This window comes from Rhinopithecus roxellana, chromosome 18 (genome assembly GCF_007565055.1).
Source record: "Rhinopithecus roxellana isolate Shanxi Qingling chromosome 18, ASM756505v1, whole genome shotgun sequence".
NCBI classification, from domain to species: Eukaryota; Metazoa; Chordata; class Mammalia; order Primates; family Cercopithecidae; genus Rhinopithecus; species Rhinopithecus roxellana.
In genome coordinates this window covers 92,321,353-92,328,698 of record NC_044566.1, presented here as the reverse complement: position 1 = coordinate 92,328,698, position 7,346 = coordinate 92,321,353, and positions in this window count along the sequence as shown.

Here is a 7,346-nt window from a genome sequence, read left to right as displayed (position 1 = left end):
AATGCTGATTATTAAACAAGTTACTGCATGGCTGTGTATGTCCTTCCTCAAAAAACAAATATCTCAGCATGAGAAGAATGTGTAATGTTTGCAAAATTTCTTAGAATTTTTAGAATTTTCTCTTTAACAATGTTGGTGACTGATGGTTGATGTAGCCACTGGAGAAAGCCTGCCCATTAGGCTTTATTAAATGAAGAGATGTGATTGGATTCAGCATGGCACAGGCTTCTACTGTGGCAGAAACAGAGACACCTTCCCTTTGGGAAGCAGCTGTCTGATAGTCTGTGGAGTTGGGCTGTGACTTACCTGCAGAAGCTGCTTGTCCATTACAAGAAAAGCCCAGGTCTATTTGAATGTCCACACAAAGAGATATTTATCTCAGAAGCAGAGGGCTGAAACCAGTGTGTATAATTTGTGAGTCACTTGTTTTGGATTAAGCATTTACAAAAGAGGAGGACAACTGTTGACCATTTTCCATTTCTTGGTGTATTGAAACTTACATCTCATTTCCCTTTCCTACCCACCCCCAACCCTATTGCTTTTTTTCTTTTGAATCCCATGTCTCTATTACAATTACCATGAAGAGAACAAAACTGCCTGGGGTTGAGTTCTTGTCTGTTAACAAAAAATCTATTTAATTCATATGTAAGTTCTAAAATAAAAGAGAGTGGGGAAAGGCAGAAAAATCTTTTATGGAGACAGATAATGAATGATACCTTCTAAATGGTAAACATGTACTTGTTGGAGATGAGCTCAGCTCACTCAGAGATCTCATGGGAATGAATGTTTCTCCTGATTTAAGAGCATGCATATCTTATTTCCATGTTGAGGGAGGAAGGAATCGTAGTGTAGTGGAAAGAAGAATTGGACAGATTCAGGACCCCACATTTTCCTTCTACTGCTTGCCTCATCAACCCGGGCAAGCCACTTGACCCCTACGAGCCCTGTTTCCCCATCTGTGGAGTGGGGATTATTATACCTACCACATGGGATATTGGGTTTATTACATGAGAAAATGTTTTTATGGCCTGAGGCATACTCCAACTCAAAGTTGAGTAAGAAATGATAGCTGGGTGTAGTGGCTCATGCCCAGCACTTTCGGAGACCGAGGTGGGCGGATTACAAGGTCAAGAGATCAAAACCATCCTGGCCAACATGGTGAAACCCCGTCTGTACAAAAAATATAAAAATTAGCTGGGTGTGGTGGCATGTGCCTGTAGTTGCAGCTACTCGGGAGACTGAGGCAGGAGAATCGCTTGAACCCGGGAGGCAGAGGTTGCAGTGAGCTGAGATTGCACCACTGCAGTCCAGCCTGGCGACAGAGTGAGACTGTCTCCTAAAAAAAAATAAAATAAAATTACACTTACCTTCAAGACATTTGCGGTCTAGCAGACATTCGAAAACTGACTTTGGTTTAATCATAATACAGTGATTTCTTGTTTACCTCTGATGACTATTATTGCACTACTAATTGGAAGATAGATAGTATGGTTGGGTTTCTGTGGGGAAAAAATGGAGACATTTCCTTTGGGACGGTGACTGTGCTTAGAACTGATCACATTAAACAGTCCAAGACGAAAAACCCTATAAGCTTTCTCTTTCTTATTCTACTGACACCTTCACCACCCCCAAAATGAATAATAAAACCATGCACTCAACATCAAAACTTATGATTACAACCCAATTTTAAAAATGGGCAAAGCTGGCATGGTGGCTCATGCCTATAATCCCAGCATTTTGAGAGGCTGAGGCAGGCAGAGTCGCTTGAGCTGAGGAGTTTGAGAATAGCCTGGGCAACTTGGTGAAATCCCCTCTCTGCAAAAATTACAAAAATTAGCTGAGTGTGGTGCTGCGTGCCTATAGTCCCAGCTACTCAGGGGGCTGAGGTGGGAGGATCACTTGAGTTGGGAGGTCAAAGCTGCAGTGAGCTGAAATCATGCCAGTATGCTCTGAGTCTGAGCAACAGAGTGAGACTTCGTCTCAAAAGAGAGGGGGTGGGGGGCAAAAAGAACTTGAACTGACCTTTGTTATGGGCTGAATGTATCCCCAAAAATTCATATGTTGAAGTCCTAGCCCCCTGTACTCAGAATATGACTATATTTGGATACAGGGTCTCCGAAGAGGTAATTAAGGTTAAATGAGATCACTGGGGTGAGCGCTAGTCCTCGTAAGAAGAGATTAGAGCATAAACACAGAAGAAAGCACATAAACAACCACAGAAGAAAGACCATATGAAGACGCAGGACAAGACTGCCATTTACAAGCCAGAGAGAGAGGCCTCAGCAGAAATCAGTCCTGCTGACACCTTGGTCTGGGGCTTTTAGCCTCCAGAACTGAGAGAAAATAAACTTCTGTTGTTGAACCCAGCTCATGGTACTTTGCTATGGCAGCCCTAGCAAACTCATGCAACTTTCCCCCAAGAAGACATACAGATGGCCAATAAGCACATGAAAAGATGCTCAACATCGTTAGTCATCAGGGAAGTGCAAATCAAAATCACAAGGAGATACCACTTCATACCTACGAGGGTGATTATAAACACACTCGCAGAAAACAAAAAATGGAAACTATAAGAGGTATTGGTGAGGATGTAGAGAAAATGGAACCCTCCTACAAAACGGTACAACTGCTATGGAAATGGTTTGACAGTTCCTCAAAAGCCAGACATAGAATTGGCATATGATGCAGTAACTCCACTCCTGTGTATATATCCAGAAGAACTAAACAGAGGACCTCAAGCAGATGCTTATAGGCCAATTGATATGGCTTGGCTGTGTCCCCACCCAAATCTCGAATTGTAGCTCCCATAATTCCCACGTGTCATGGGAGGGACCTGGTGGAAGGTAATTAAATCATGGGGTAGGTCTTTCCTGTGCTATTCTTGTGATAGTGAATAAGTCACATGAGATCCAATGGTTTAATAAATGGGAGTTCCCCTGTACAAGCTCTTTTTCCTGCTGCCATGTAAGACGTGACTTTGCTTCTCCTTTGCTTTCTACCATGACTGTAAGGCTTTCCTAGCCATGTGGAACTCTGAGTTCAGTAAACCTCTTTCCTTGATAAATTACCCAGTCTTGGGTATGTCTTTATTAGCAGTGTGAGAACAGACTAATATACCAATGTTTATAGCATTATTCACAATAGCCAAAATGTAGAAACAACTCCAATGTCCATCAATGGATGGAATGGATAAAATGTGGAATATGTATACAGCGAAATGTTATTCAGTCATAAGGAATGAAATTCTAATATGTGCTACAACATGGATGAACTTTGAAGATTTTATGCTAAGTGAAATAAACCACACAAAACACAACTATATAATTCCGTGATATGAAATATCTAGAATGGACACATTCATTGAGGCAAAGTAGATTAGACATTACCAGGGGCTGGGAGGAGGAGAGAATGGAGAATTATTGTTTAATGGGTAGGGAGTTTATGTTTGGGGTGATGAAAACGTTCTAGAGATGGATGGTGGTGATGGCCGCACAACAATGTGACTGTATGTAATGCACAGAACTGTATACTACTTAAACATGGTGAAAATGGTATATTTTGTTACATATATTTCACCATAATTTTGCCAATAATGTAATAGATGCCAAACCATTTAATTATACATGTTTAATGGGTGAATTGTATGGTAGGTAAATCATGTCTCAATATCGCTGTTGGAAAAAAACTGTGCAATAGATTGTAGTGGGTGAGAAAAGGCAGGTGATGGAGACCAAAAGACTAAGTTGAGGAGTCTGCCAGAATTTTCCCCACTTTTCCTTCTTCTAACCCACTGATGAGGCCCTATTACCAGGAGATGAGCTGAAACCATTAAACAGGCTTGGCTTCTCTAGCAACTCTTCTTTCCTGTATAGAAGGCAGCACGTCCGTGATGCTTCCAGGCTGACCATCCTCTGCCCAGCCAGAACTCAGCTGTCTGTTCTCAACTTGAGCTCATCTCGCGTGTCTCAGTCAGCCTCCCATATGGTCAGGTGGCACCTGCTTTCTGTCACTTCTGCCTGTACTCCTTCTAGACTCTATAAATATGAACAGAACATAAATAAAAAGCCCAGCTTTGGGGCCTCTGAGCAGGATCGTTATTTACTGTTATGTAGTGTGATTCTGCACCCCCAGGACTGTAGGCTAGTATGTGCTTTGGGGGCCTGATTGAAAGGTAGTTCTTCATGATCATAAAAACAAGTCAAAATCATCTCCTGTGATCCAGCCTGCGGCTACCAGCTGCAATCTATGCTTTTACATTATGCATGATTCTTGACTGCTCATGGTGCAGGAAAAAGATACACAATTCCGTTAGTGATTCCCAGTGTTATGCTAACCACTTCCAGGCTACTGCTGCTAATTAATGTTAATACAGAACTGCTTACATATTTATGTCTCAGTCCATGCATCACGAAGATGGCACGGTGCTCCTCTTCTTTAGGATTGATCAAGCCAATCTAAAACTGATTGAAAGCCACAAGTGATGGCTTTGGAATGGATGGCTTTGGCAATGCAGCCTCACATTATTAAATGGAGGGAACCTGTGGAGGTGCCTCCTCTGCCAGAGCTGCTGCTCACACACGCGCGCCCAGGCGAGTTTGGACTCTCCCTCTTCCCTGCCCTTCCTGCTATATTTCTATATTTTTGATAACGAGCATGGGTCTGGTACCTGCGCTGATTTGTCCTGCGGACTGTGACCCTTTTAGTGTACAAACCCCACCATGAACCACACAGGTGGCTGCAGCAAGCAGCCTCTCTCATCCTTTTCTTTTTCTAGGCTCCTTGCCTCTTTGTCTCTCCTCTGCTTTTCTTTATGCTTAGAATGTTGCTTTCTTCTCTCTGTCCACCTAAATGTACTTATTTTTCAGAGCCTAAATAGTGTATGTGAGGGGACAGGGAGAGAGAGAGATGGAAGGAGGAAGAGTCAGTATAAGGGGTGGTTACAGGACAGGCTACTGTTGTCAGCAAGGGGACTCCATCCTGCCCAATCCTTCTGTCCACCCAAGAGTGGTCTTACAGAGACATCTCTCCTGTGTTGCTCCAGGAGCTGTGGCTTCTCCCAGGACTCTCAAGCAATGCGTGGAGATGTAGGGAGTGGGCTCTTTCCCAGGTCTCCCACGGCAGTATCAGAGCAGTGTGGGTGAAGGCAGATATACTGGGCAGAGCCTAAAAACGACACACAACTGCTGTCCACAGCTGCAGCAGGGGTCACCGGAGGTGCCTGCTAAGCCAACTGACACCCTATCTGGAAGAAGGCTCCATCGCAGCCCTCCCATGGAGGCCACACCACCCCAGGACATCTGGGTGGCTAGATGTGGACTGGTGCCTGTTCTCCTTCCACACCTTTTTGCTTTTCCACGATTAACCTCCCCAGGAGGGTCTCCCGTTCAGTGCTGAATGCCAGTTCAGACGTGGCTCTTCATTTATTCACTCCAGCATTCATTGAGTGCATACAATGGACCAGGCTCCTTGCAGGTTCTGGAGATAAAAAGTAAAAAGCGAACAGTCTGTGTCTGTCTTAGAACCAAGGCGTGAAGACAGTCCTTGAAAAGACTGCAAGAGGAGGCAGGGACTGTAAGGTAACGATGACTCGTGGGGCTCACTTATTCCCCTACTTCACAAATAGTTACCAAGCACTCACTCTGGGCCAGGTCATCTATCAGACCCGAGGGACTCAGCGCTGTGCAGAACCTACACAGTGCTTGCCTTTCTGGGCTTGGAATAGGGGATGCCAATGGTCAGGATCACGAGTGCAACAGTAATTTATAGCAGAGGAAGATCATGTAGGCTGGAATGATTCAGAGAATTTCCTCCTTCTGCCTCTCACTCTCCCTGGTCCCTCATATATACTCTTTAGGCTTTGGAAAATAAGTATATTTAGGTAGACAGAAGAGAGTAGCATTCCAAGCATCAAGACCAGAGGAGGAGGCAAAGCAGGAAGCGGCCCAGGAAGACAAAAGGGAGTGAAAAGGTCTTGTCTGCTGAGGCTGAACAAAGCTAACCAGGGCGGCAAGGGCAGAGGTGAACTCCCCTCCCTCCTCACCCCTTCTTGACTTCGATCTTGGGTGTGGAGGGCTTATGTGTCACTTACCCATGCCCGCTAAACATCCTTCTCAAAGTCTCATCTCTACCCAGGAGCCTGGAGAGGATGTAGAGAAACACTATGCTTTGTTCAGGGGAGAAAATCCATGAGTCAGGAAGCCAGAGATAAACCTGTGTCCTGAACTGAATAAGGAAAGGATTTTGACTCATGGTAAGAACATGGCGTGTCCGACTTCAAAGAAAAAGGACAACCTCCGTTTTGATCTCCCTGACACCTAGATTTCACAGGATGGTGACCTGCCAGGAACTTTTTTGGTTGGACATTTTGCATGGGAGATGGTATATTCCTAGTTGGGATGGAGTAAAGAGCCCTGAATGCTTTTTAAAATTCCATACTAAAACTGAATTGGGCCTAATGGAAGCCCCTAGAATGTTACTATTAAGGATCAGAGTTTCATGTCAGTTGGGACAGAGACTGTTCTGTGCAAGCCCCTCACTGTCAGATGAGGAAACTGAGGCCAAGGGAAAGGAAATGACTCACCCAGTTTTCCAAGGCTGGTAAGTAGTAGGTTGGCAGCAGCACAGCCTGGAACTCCATGGTTCAGCCATGACCAAACACAGCCGAGTGAGCAAGACCAGGTACTGAGCAGGGCAGCCCATGGGCAGCCTGTGCTGCTCACATGGGAAGGAAGGCAGGAATTAGAGTTCTCCAACCCAGGGCCATTAGGCACAAGCCCTGGATGAACAGCAGAATCACCTGGGAGAGTTGTTATCGCAAATGACAGATGCCCGGACTCCACCTACAGACTGGTTGTCCCTCTCCCCCTTTATATGTTGATGCCCTGACTCCCCTGTGTTTGGAGATAGGCCTATAGGGACGTGTGGTATTGTGGTGGAATAAGCATCTTTTACAGAAGTGTACATTAGACTAGGTTGTTTCCTAAGCCTTTTTATGTGTGTTGCTCAGAATATTGTTGGGGACTGGAGAGGTTGGGGTGGAAGCCCAGGAGAGGCAGTGTCCCTCCTAGGTCATGTCAGATGAGGCATAGTCAAACGTGTGGGGTCTGAGTAGCACACCGCCGGTATGCCACAAGTATGAAAGTGAGAAAACCACCCAAATATGAAACAAAGATTCTCTCCTACCCCCATGATGAATATGTGAAAACCATCTTATTTAACACAGATACTATCTTGTTCCCCACTTACCTCCAGTCTCCTGCCAGCAGACGTCTGCACACAGGCAACCACAACCACATACGTGTACACACATAAGCCCACACACAAACACACGCACACTGTTGCACTCA